The sequence below is a fragment of the Mytilus galloprovincialis genome, chromosome 8 (genome assembly GCF_965363235.1).
Source record: "Mytilus galloprovincialis chromosome 8, xbMytGall1.hap1.1, whole genome shotgun sequence".
Taxonomy (NCBI): domain Eukaryota; kingdom Metazoa; phylum Mollusca; class Bivalvia; order Mytilida; family Mytilidae; genus Mytilus; species Mytilus galloprovincialis.
The window spans coordinates 43191046-43201393 of NC_134845.1; the positions used below are offsets into that span (position 1 = coordinate 43191046).

Below are 10348 nucleotides of genomic sequence, written 5' to 3' on the forward strand. Positions count from 1 at the left end.
GCTAAACTTGTACATGTATACATTATTCTAGTACTTAAATTTGATTGGACATCATCATCATCAAATTTTATTTATTTTATTTTTTTTTGAAACAATTAAATCATCTTTATTGCACTAAATGCTGTTTAACAATTTACCTAGCTTACAGCATTAGGCTAAGTATCCCTGTATATCAGTTATTATACATCCAGGGAGATTATATAATAAAATATTATATAAATGTTAGTATTATACAATTAGACATAATACATAAATTGAATTAACATCAATATACATTGATTCAGTCATTAATAATGAAAAAAAATTGTCTGCTTACAGATCGGGAAAAATAACAGATCTACACCGTATCGTTTTGTAATTATTATGTATGTTTACTTTCTCACAGGTTACCTGTGTATTGGAGTTACTTTCACATTCTTTTATGTTTTGAAGGATTTATTTTGTCTAAGCTTATTTGCTTGACTATGCTAGTGTAAAACATAACTAGGTAAGTTTATAAAATTATTTTAAATTCAAATCAAAAGGTTATTTGCTATGCGGGTTTATTTTGGCCCCTCGTGGTAAAATATTTATACAAGGCCAAGGGAAGTTAGCATATGTTTATTTGTTAAAAACAAACTATACCTTTACTTACAGGTTACAATATGCTGATGTCTTTAATAACATATTCCCGGTTTCTATATTTCTTATCGAATTTAATCTTATAATGTCATATATTTCCTTTTTGGAGATTTTAAAGATTTCTATCTTTGTTTCTTTTTTGTTTGAAACAAAATGTGCCTTATATATGGAGAAGAATATAACTGTTATCAGGGTGTTTACATCAAAATATTTTACATCTGCTATTTTATAGCCAGTTATTACATTTTCTAGCCTTAAAATATGTCTATCTATTTGAAGATAAAGTAATAACTTGTATATTTCTTGCCAGTAAGTATTATTATAAGGGCATGTAATAAAAAAATGTTTATAATTGTCAATTTCTTTGCAAAAATTGCAAGAATTGTTTTCTAATACTTTCCACTGTGCTAATAAGTCGTTGCATGGAAGAATGAAGTTGAGTAATTTCCATTTAAACATTTTAAATTTGTTGTTTTCTAGGTAATTAAATATAAAATTAAGAGTGTTTTTAAATTTCATATTTAAATTTTCTTCAAAAATTCTTTCCCACTTCAGAATACCTACAGGTTTTTCTTGCTTATAAGGGGCCATTAGTATTGAATATATTTCTTTATTACCCATTTCTGGATAGATATTATGATTGAGTAGTATTTGCAGATTTTTTGTTTTCTTTATATTTACGTTTGTTTTAAATGAGCTTTCTTGCTTTAAAATATTCTGCGAATGTTTTGGAATAGCTTTCTTTAATAATGATAATTCTCTAATCCAATCCCGTTTATCTTTTAATTTAAGTAATATTTTATTTTCTGATATATGACCTCTTTCATCAAGTATGTCATTTACATACAGAATATTATGTTCAATCCATTTAGAAAATAATAAGTGTTTTCCTTTTGTTTGTATGTTATGATTGCCCCATAAAATCTGCTTTCTTATGTCTAGAAACGATTGTGGGATCTTTGTATGTCCTCCCTTAACATTAATCCAAGTTTTAATCAATTGCTGATAGAACTGGGGAAGGGATTTAAATATTTTTTTGTCTAACATATTAACATTTTTAATATTCATTCGAAATATCAAGAGGTTTTTACCAAATTTGTTTAAGTAAGCTTGGGGTATGATTGACCAATTATCACCAGAATTTTGTTTAAGTTTTAAAATCCACCGTAATTGAAAAGCTTTGAGATATAAGTCTATGTCGATCATTTTTAACACACCTTCTAGATAGTTTTAACAAAGAGTTGCACGTTTAACTTTATCTTTTTTCCCATTCCATATGAAATTATATACTAGAGTTTTAAACTTTTGTATTATTTCTTTTGATATGTACATATTTGATGCGATATAAGTTAAATTTGGAAGAATTAGTGATTTTACTACTATTATTTTACCTATTAATGTTAAATTTCTTTTCATCCAGTTTGATATAATTTTTTCACATTTTTTAAGCTGTTTATCAGTGTTTAGTTTTTGACATTCTTCATTATTATAACCAAAGTAAAAGCCAAGACTTTTAATATTATCTGTTTTCCAATTTATGTTTTCAAATTTGTCTCTGCTATGTTTAAGTTTTCCCAACCAAAATCCCTCTGTTTTATTTCTGTTTAGTTGTAATCCTGATAAACTTCCAAAAGTTTCAATTATATTCATTGCTAAACTAACATCTTTTGGTGATTTAAGAAATAGTGTTGTATCATCTGCAAGTTGACATATTTTAAGTGAGCAATTTCTACCATCTAGTTTCACCTCTAAACCCTTGAGATTATTATCTTCTCTTAGTTTAATTGCCATAATTTCAACTACTAATACAAAGGCTAACGAGGAAATTGGACATCCTTGTCGAATTCCACGAAAAATGTTAAAACTGCTGGACACCCAACCGTTGTTGAGTATACAACCTTTTATGTCTGTGTACATTGTTTGAATCCATCTTATAAAACTACTTTTAAAGCCAAATTTTACCAAGGTTTCTGACATAAAGTTCCATTCAAGGGAGTCAAATGCCTTAGAGAAATCAACAAAAAGTATAGCACCATCTACTTTAAAGTTCTCTGAGTAATCAATAATATCTTGTATTTGCCTTATATTGAAGCCTATGTATCTATTTTTTATATAACCTTTTTGATCAGTATGAATTATTTTTGGTAATACTTGTTTTAATCTTTGAGCAAGTGCATAAGCCAACAATTTTACATCATAATTTAACAGAGTTATTGGACGATAATTATTTAAAGAAAGTGGATCTTCTTTTTTATATATTAATGATATTGCTCCAATTTTTTGTGAAGTTGATAATTCTCCTTTTTTATAGCAAAAATTAAATACTGATACAATTAAATCTTTTATTTTTTCCCAAAATTTTCTGTAAAATTCAACATTAAGTCCATCTAGACCTGGGGCTTTATTTAGTTTCATTTTGAATATTGCATCTGTGCATTCCTGCACTGTTATTTTTCCTTCACATAAATCACTTTCACTATCACTTAATTTTGGACATTTTTTAATATTGTTAAAGTACTTTTTAGTATCTTCCACATCAGGCTTAGTTGAGGAATATAATGTTTTATAATAGTTAACTTCAAGGTTAAGTATTTTTTCTTGATCAGTAATTATATTATTGTTTACATCATACAATCTAGTAATGGTTTTTTTGCACTACCTGGCTTTTTCAAGACCTAAGAAGTAAGAAGTATTTTTTTCTCCTTCTTCAATCCATTTCACCCTTGATCTTATTTGATTGCCTTTAATTTTTTCATTATATAGATTTCCTAACTCTTGTTCTACTTTCTCTATTTTTTCAATCAGGGAGGTATTTGTTTCATAATCATTAACTCTGATGTTAGTTGTATGAATTTCATTGTTAAGTTGCTTAAGTTGATTTTCTAACACATTGATTGAATCTTTTTTGTTGAGGGCTTTTAATTTACAGAATTGAATTGTACAATCTCGAACCTCTATTTTGAAAGTGTCCCATAAAGTAGCTAGATTTATTGAATCATTTGCTTTAATTTTATAGTTGTTAATTAGATTGTATATTATTTTTAGGTAGATTTCGTCGTTTAAAACGCTACTATTTAATTTCCAGTATCCGCGTCCTTTATTATTTCTTGATATTTGTAATTTTAAAGATACACTATTATGGTCAGTGTATTGAATAACAATTGGTCTAATATCACAAGAGGAGCATTTTTTTTAAATTTCAGTACTAACAAGGAAGTAATCAATTCTAGTGGCTTCTGTTTTATTTCTTTTACACCATGTGAAGTGAGTTTTATCTCTGTTTTTTTCACGCCATATATCTGTTAATTTTAAAGATTTAATTAAAGTTTTAAGTCCGCAGACTGGTTTATCAAATGTTATTCTTTTATTTTTATTTTTAGTATCTTTTTCAGATAAAATATCGTTAAAGTCTCCTCCTATTATTAGTTGTCCAAGACTATATTTATCTATAAAAGTTTTAACCGTTTTAAAAAAAAGTGTTTCTTAGCTTAGTATTATTTGGTGCATAAACATTTGCAATTGTAAGTATGCTTTCGTCAATTTCTATATTAACGAGAAGAAGTCTTCCATCTTTATCTTTATAAAAGTCAATAAATTTGTAGTTAAGCCTACTTTTTAACCATATAAATACCCCTCTAGCATTGCTCTGACCATTACTGAAGAATAATTCACCTTCAAACTCTTTTTTTAAAGATTCTTCTAAGTTGTCAGTAAAGTGTGTTTCTTGTATTAGGAGAACATCACATTTTTGTTGTTTTGTCCATTCAATTAGTCTTTTTCTTTTTTCAGATTGCTGTAATCCCTTAGCATTAACTGTACAGATGTGAAGTTTTTGATCAGCCATAATTGTTAATGTAAAAGGTAAGTTTATGTTTGGGGAACCCCCATCTATTTATAGTATCAATTATCGATTTTATTCTTTCTGTTACCAGTTCACGAGTATTTACTTTATTCAACAGGTGAATAATTATCGGCAATTTTGCTGTACTTTTAGCATTACATTCTTTATACTTTCTACAAAGTGCACATTGTTTTACTATAAGAAGTGATCCTACATAAGAACATATTAAATAGTGATCAAATTTAATCACAATAATTAGATACACAGTATCAATAATGTTTAACTTTACGGTATTATGTAAAAGAATATTACACAATGTTGTTTTCAAATTGACAATACATACAGTTTTTACACATGATGACCTCGCCTTACGGGTCATTATTTGGGTCAACAACGTGACTTTGTTTACAAACTGAGCTGTGGCAATCATATACCACACACAGTTTGTGAAGACAATAATTGAGAAATAAATTTTACTCAATACAAAAATAATATAAATATTACAATAATTCTGTAGAGAAAAATATTTACATGAATATATTAAACAAAAGATATATTTACATAGTTTACAGTAGATAAAAATACTAATGAGTTCTTTATGTAAATATGTACATTTTTTTTTTATCAGTACTATATGTGTTTCTTTTGTCAGGTCTTAATTGTAATGTTTTATTATTCTCATGCTTCTTTGCTTTTAATTTGCTAAATTGTTTTTTATATCTGTTGAATGCTAAAAAATTAATTATTTTTTCCAGGAAATATATGTAATGGTTTGCATGAAGTGGATTATATCTGTTTACCAGTTTGGACTCAAAGCTTTGCACATAATCTAGATACGAAGTATGAGCATTTATGGAGCTATAAGTGTGAATCTGTATGGGAACATCTGTTTTCAATTTACTTATAAATTTTTGTGTGCAAAAGTGTGTCTGTTGCATATTTGTGTACAGAATTAATAAAAGATATGCGTGTTCATTTTGTGATCTAAGAAGAAGAATTTTGAGGCACATCTGGATTAATTGGAACTGTGGTGAGAAAAGTGCGAACTTTATATAAAATATGCAATTCACCAAAGATATATATTGTGAAATATGAGTGTACCTATGACTGCATGTATATGGAGTGGTACTAAATTCAACTCTACTGTGAATGAGTTTTGTTACACATGTCATCATGATTATACACAAAATAAATATCACTGAACATGTATTACAGTATAATAATAAACTAGCTTTACTTTTATTTGTTTTCATATAAATGTTCTGTAAACTGTTTGTTGGTACGTATACAGTACTGATAAATGCAATTTGGTTTCAGTGGTTGTTATTAAGTTGCCAAAGTTTTTGACCGTTTGGTTGTGGTATCACCTTCTTTGTCATGCAAAACATGGGTCGGGGTAACTGGAGACCGCTCCACGTTTCTGTTGTTTTTTTGTTTAGCCGGAGTTGATACAGACTCCTGTTGCTCCGATACAAATGAGGTAATTTGAGTTTGTGTTGTTTTTCTCTCTTTCTTTGACTTTTTTTTCTTTCTTTTTTTCTGCCTCCAGAGATGTTACTGATTGGGACATATCAATGTCTTCTTCATATACACTCGTTGATTCATGTTCGCTATTTGTAGATGGATCATCTGTGTGATTTGGTTGTTGTGTTGTATCATTTTCTACAGTAGTGTCCTCAGCATCATTTGTGTTTTCATTTGTGCTTTGATGTTCATTAGGATGTTGAGTGTTATCAGGGAGGTCATTTTCTGCACAGTCAATTTGTTTATGACCTTCCTTACCACATGATTTGCAAACCCAGTCATTAGGGCAATTGCTAAAATTATGCCCATCAGCTAGACATTTCGAGCACTTTTTGGGACGATTGCTTGTAGATGGTTGATCACGGTACATGACTGTGGCTCTGTATTTTCCTATAGTAATAGAGCGCGAGGAATGTCTTGGGATAACGGACCCTGACATATGATGATTCTATCACCAGTGAGACAGTTTGTGATCTCATTCTCATACCTAAGACGTTCTCGAAAGTGGTTCATTATTACACAGCTCCGTTCTTCTAGAGCTCTTAATATTTGGCCGTCATCGGCAGAGAGTGGAACATCTTTCACTCTCAATCTTACAGTGTCTATGTTCTCATGTATGGTTACCCGAGGGTTTCTTGAGTAAATGTTGATTTTTTTACCCCGAATTTCCACTCCCTTACAGATAAGGTGGTCTCTAGCGGACTCACAATCGAGGTATATTCGCCAGAGGCCTCTTATTCGTTGAAGTCCTATGATGGAACGTGCCTCAACTGAATAACCTAGGGTTTGGTACATTTCAACATTTGTAAGGTACAGTGTTTTTGTTGTGACTCGATCTGTTAGTGAACCAAATACATCTGTTTCTTGAACGAAGACTGGTTTGACTCCAGTCATTGTTGAAGAGGTTATTGTCTTTGGATCAGTTTTGGTTGCGTCTGCATACGACGCCATTTTTTCTTCACCCTGGCTCTCCTCATTAGATTTTGCCATTTTTCTAGAGTATAAGAATATTCTGGTATATAAGATCGTGCAAATTGTCAAAAGAAATGATTTTGGTAAACCTTACACATCAATATGTTGCAGTTAATCTGTAATCTGCTTCGAATTTTACAATTTTTCTCTTGTCTGAAAACAACCCGCTACCTTAGTCAAGGGCCGTAACTCATCATCAAATTTTATACAGTTATATTGTTACCAAAGGTCAAAGATAACAATGCTTGAGCAAAAAGTATACCAACAAAGCAAGCAAGGCAACCAAACTAACCAATTTATTACTCTGCATGCATTAGAAAATTGACTGTAACATTCCGACCGTCGTTTTTCTGTAGTGTTTTCATCATGTACAATAATAAAAAAAAAAGTACGCACGACAAAATGAGTCTTTTTGTCGGATGGAAAAAAACCAGGTATCAATATTTCTACAATCTTTGAGAATCCTTCTCACGCAGGCTGTTAAAATGTATATTTCTTATCTGTACTACTATTCATTCATTAAATATTGTCTTTTTTCATGATATATAGTAATAAGTTTTTATAGTTGAATATTTATCAGCACCATCTTTTCCCTTTCTATATATGCATCAAAATAGTTATCATTCAAAGATGACGACCAAATCAGCAGTTTAAAAATAAATGTTAACAAATTGTGAACTAGTTTTGAGAAATTGATTGATACCCAACGGAGGCCTATATAGGATATAGATTTAATATATCAATTGAGTTTGATATCACGTATTTGAAAACCATGACCAGTACTATAATTGATATCGTTATAATGAATTGTTACTTCGAACTAGACATTTCGTATTTCCAGTTTGGCATTTCTTAGTTCCAAGTTGATAGTTCAAGCTATCAAACCAATTTCAACTTGAAAAAGGGACAAATGCCAAGTTTGAAAAGAGAAACTGTAATAGAAGAATGTCCTTGCAGGTCCTTCGTATTACATAGCGCTACTTAGAATCTTTGTTTAAATTAATAAGATAGAGCTGCTGACTAAGTTGATAGAAATAAAAAGTCATTGTTAAAGCTGTAAAATTCATCCAACTTATCATTTCATAATTGTTATTTTGTAATTCACAGCTTGGTATCAAGGTTAAGATAGTTTTTCTTTTTGATTTCACCCCAAAAACGAGTAATCATTAATTTAAAATGTAGAAAATAACAAAATTCGTTTTACCTATTTTATCTGTGAGTCTTTAGCTACCAAATAAAATTTGAATAATATATAGGATAATACCTAATACTTCAAACAACTAAAAATAATCACTGGTAATTCAAATTTCCAATCGATATTTCTCTTTCCCCAGGTTATTACAGAAAGCTTTTTGAAAATATGCTTTCATTTGCATAATGGCAATATGCTGTGATTTTATCTTTTTTAACCTAGCTATAGACAATGAACAATGATTAATGAAATATACACAAATCTTTATTTAAAGTATTTTTTTTTATTTATTTCAAAACGAAAAGTAGTCGGAAGTACCACACACCTACTTAATCATCAGGTGTATTACGTAGTAGATATGTATAAACGATAATAAATTGGGTTAAGTACATCTTTTTATTTTTGACAACCACTATACACACAGACTTTTTCTCATAAATATCATTTTGCCATTATGTAATATAGACAATAATAGTGCATTGACTTGACATATCAACGATATAAGGATGAGGCTTAGAAACGGGGAAATGCGAGGCTGTGCCGAGCATTTCCCCCGTTTCGGGCCGAATCCTTATATCGTTGATATGTCAAGTCAATGCACCATTATTGTCTTTATACTGCAATCTAAAAAAAACAACATTTTCAATTGTTGTTTATTGGGTTAATTTTATTTTTTTGATTTAAATATTGGGAAAAACCCCCCTTTAAAAAGGCCTCATATCACACAGACGGAGAAATATAAAACACGATGAAATGTACATCATTACCGCAATCAATGGTGAACGAATTCGTTGCAGACTAAAATATCAACAATAAACATAAAACATAATGATTTATAGGTTGCAAACAAAAAAATATTAAAAAGTGAAATATGTTTTCCCGAAAATTGCAAAAGAAACAAGTTTGAGTCGTTAAACGCATCATTGTTTACATTGAAAACAAGAACAGGTTGAAGAGGTCGTATGAATAATTAAACATAATTTCGACAATTTCTATTTAAATATTCATGAGGAAAAGTGATATCAGGTCAGTGACTGTATATGACATAGAAATATACGGTCAACGCATTTTGACTGCTCAAATAGAACGAGTGCAGTATAAAAAATGATACAAATTTTTCTGTTGTAATAGAAAACACACATGTCCATGAGTCAGCAACTGAAGAACACATATATCATTGTACATAATTAAATAAACAAAAATGAAACATTTTAAAAACTTTTGGTGAATTACTGTGTCTTAAAAAAATCAATATTGACTAATGATTCGTATTCGTAGCGGGGACGACATTGTGCACACGACACGCAGATTTTTCTGCATCAAATTCTTTTTTTATCAATACTGCCGAATTAACGAAATATATAGTGATGAAAGCTCTCTAGCTTACTTGTATTACAAACACTTGTATCTAAAGATTTGAGATAGCATTGTTAAATATCTCTGTGAGAGAGAAAAGTTTGTGTGAGGGAGAGATAAAAGGATAAATGTGAGAGAGAAGGGTATGAGAAAGCGAGAAGTGTACGAAAAAGACCTCTTTCAAAACAGAGAGGAGGATGTTTAAGTGTACGAAAGATAGGAGTGTGAGTTAGAGAGGAGGTATGTGAGGGACAGCAAGAGTAGGATGTGTGAGGGAGAGAGATGATGGTGTGTAAGGGAGGGGCAGCGAGAGTAGGTTGTGTGAGGTAGAGAGGAGGGTGTGTGAGGGACAACGAGAGTAGGCTGTGTGAGAAAGAGAGTTGAGGATATGTAAGGGAGGGGCAGCGAGAGGAGGTTGTTTGAGGGACAACGAGAGCAGGCTGTGTGAGGAAGAGAGATGAGGGTGTGTAAGTGAGGGGCAGCGAGAGTTGTTTGAGGGAGAGAGGAGGGGATATGAGGGAGAGAGATGAAGTTGTGTAAGGGGCAGCGAGAGTAGGCTGTGTGAGAGAGAAAGAGAATAGTGTGTGAGGGACAGTGAGAGTAAGCCCTACGACGGGGAGAGCTATAGAAGGGAAGAGAGAAACGGTTGTGTGAGGTTAAAAGAGAGTAAGATGTGTGCGGGAAAGAAAGAAAAATGGTGATGAGAAACAGATAGTGTGAAAAGGGGAGTAAAAGAGAAAACAGGATCAATAAGAGTGGGTCAGAGAGAGGCTGGCTGAGTGAATGAATGAGTAAACAGAGAGAGAGAGTGAAACAGTGTAAGTGAGCTCATGTGTGGAATT

General features: G+C 31.0%; 2 long non-coding RNA genes across 2 annotated transcripts in view; one reads left to right on the forward strand and one right to left on the reverse strand.

The window, feature by feature from the left end:
- LOC143043300 (uncharacterized) overlaps window positions 1-8225 on the reverse strand; it is a 28155-nt gene extending 19930 nt beyond the window's left edge. Inside the window, exon 1 of the long non-coding RNA XR_012968300.1 lies at window positions 8163-8225. This is a non-coding gene — a long non-coding RNA (uncharacterized LOC143043300). The remainder of the gene's footprint in view (window positions 1-8162) is intronic.
- On the forward strand, window positions 373-5671 carry LOC143043299 (uncharacterized). Its single transcript, XR_012968299.1, has 3 exons — window positions 373-487; window positions 4411-4482; window positions 5218-5671. It is a non-coding gene; the product is annotated as an uncharacterized LOC143043299 (long non-coding RNA).
- Window positions 8226-10348: the final 2123 nt, after the last annotated feature.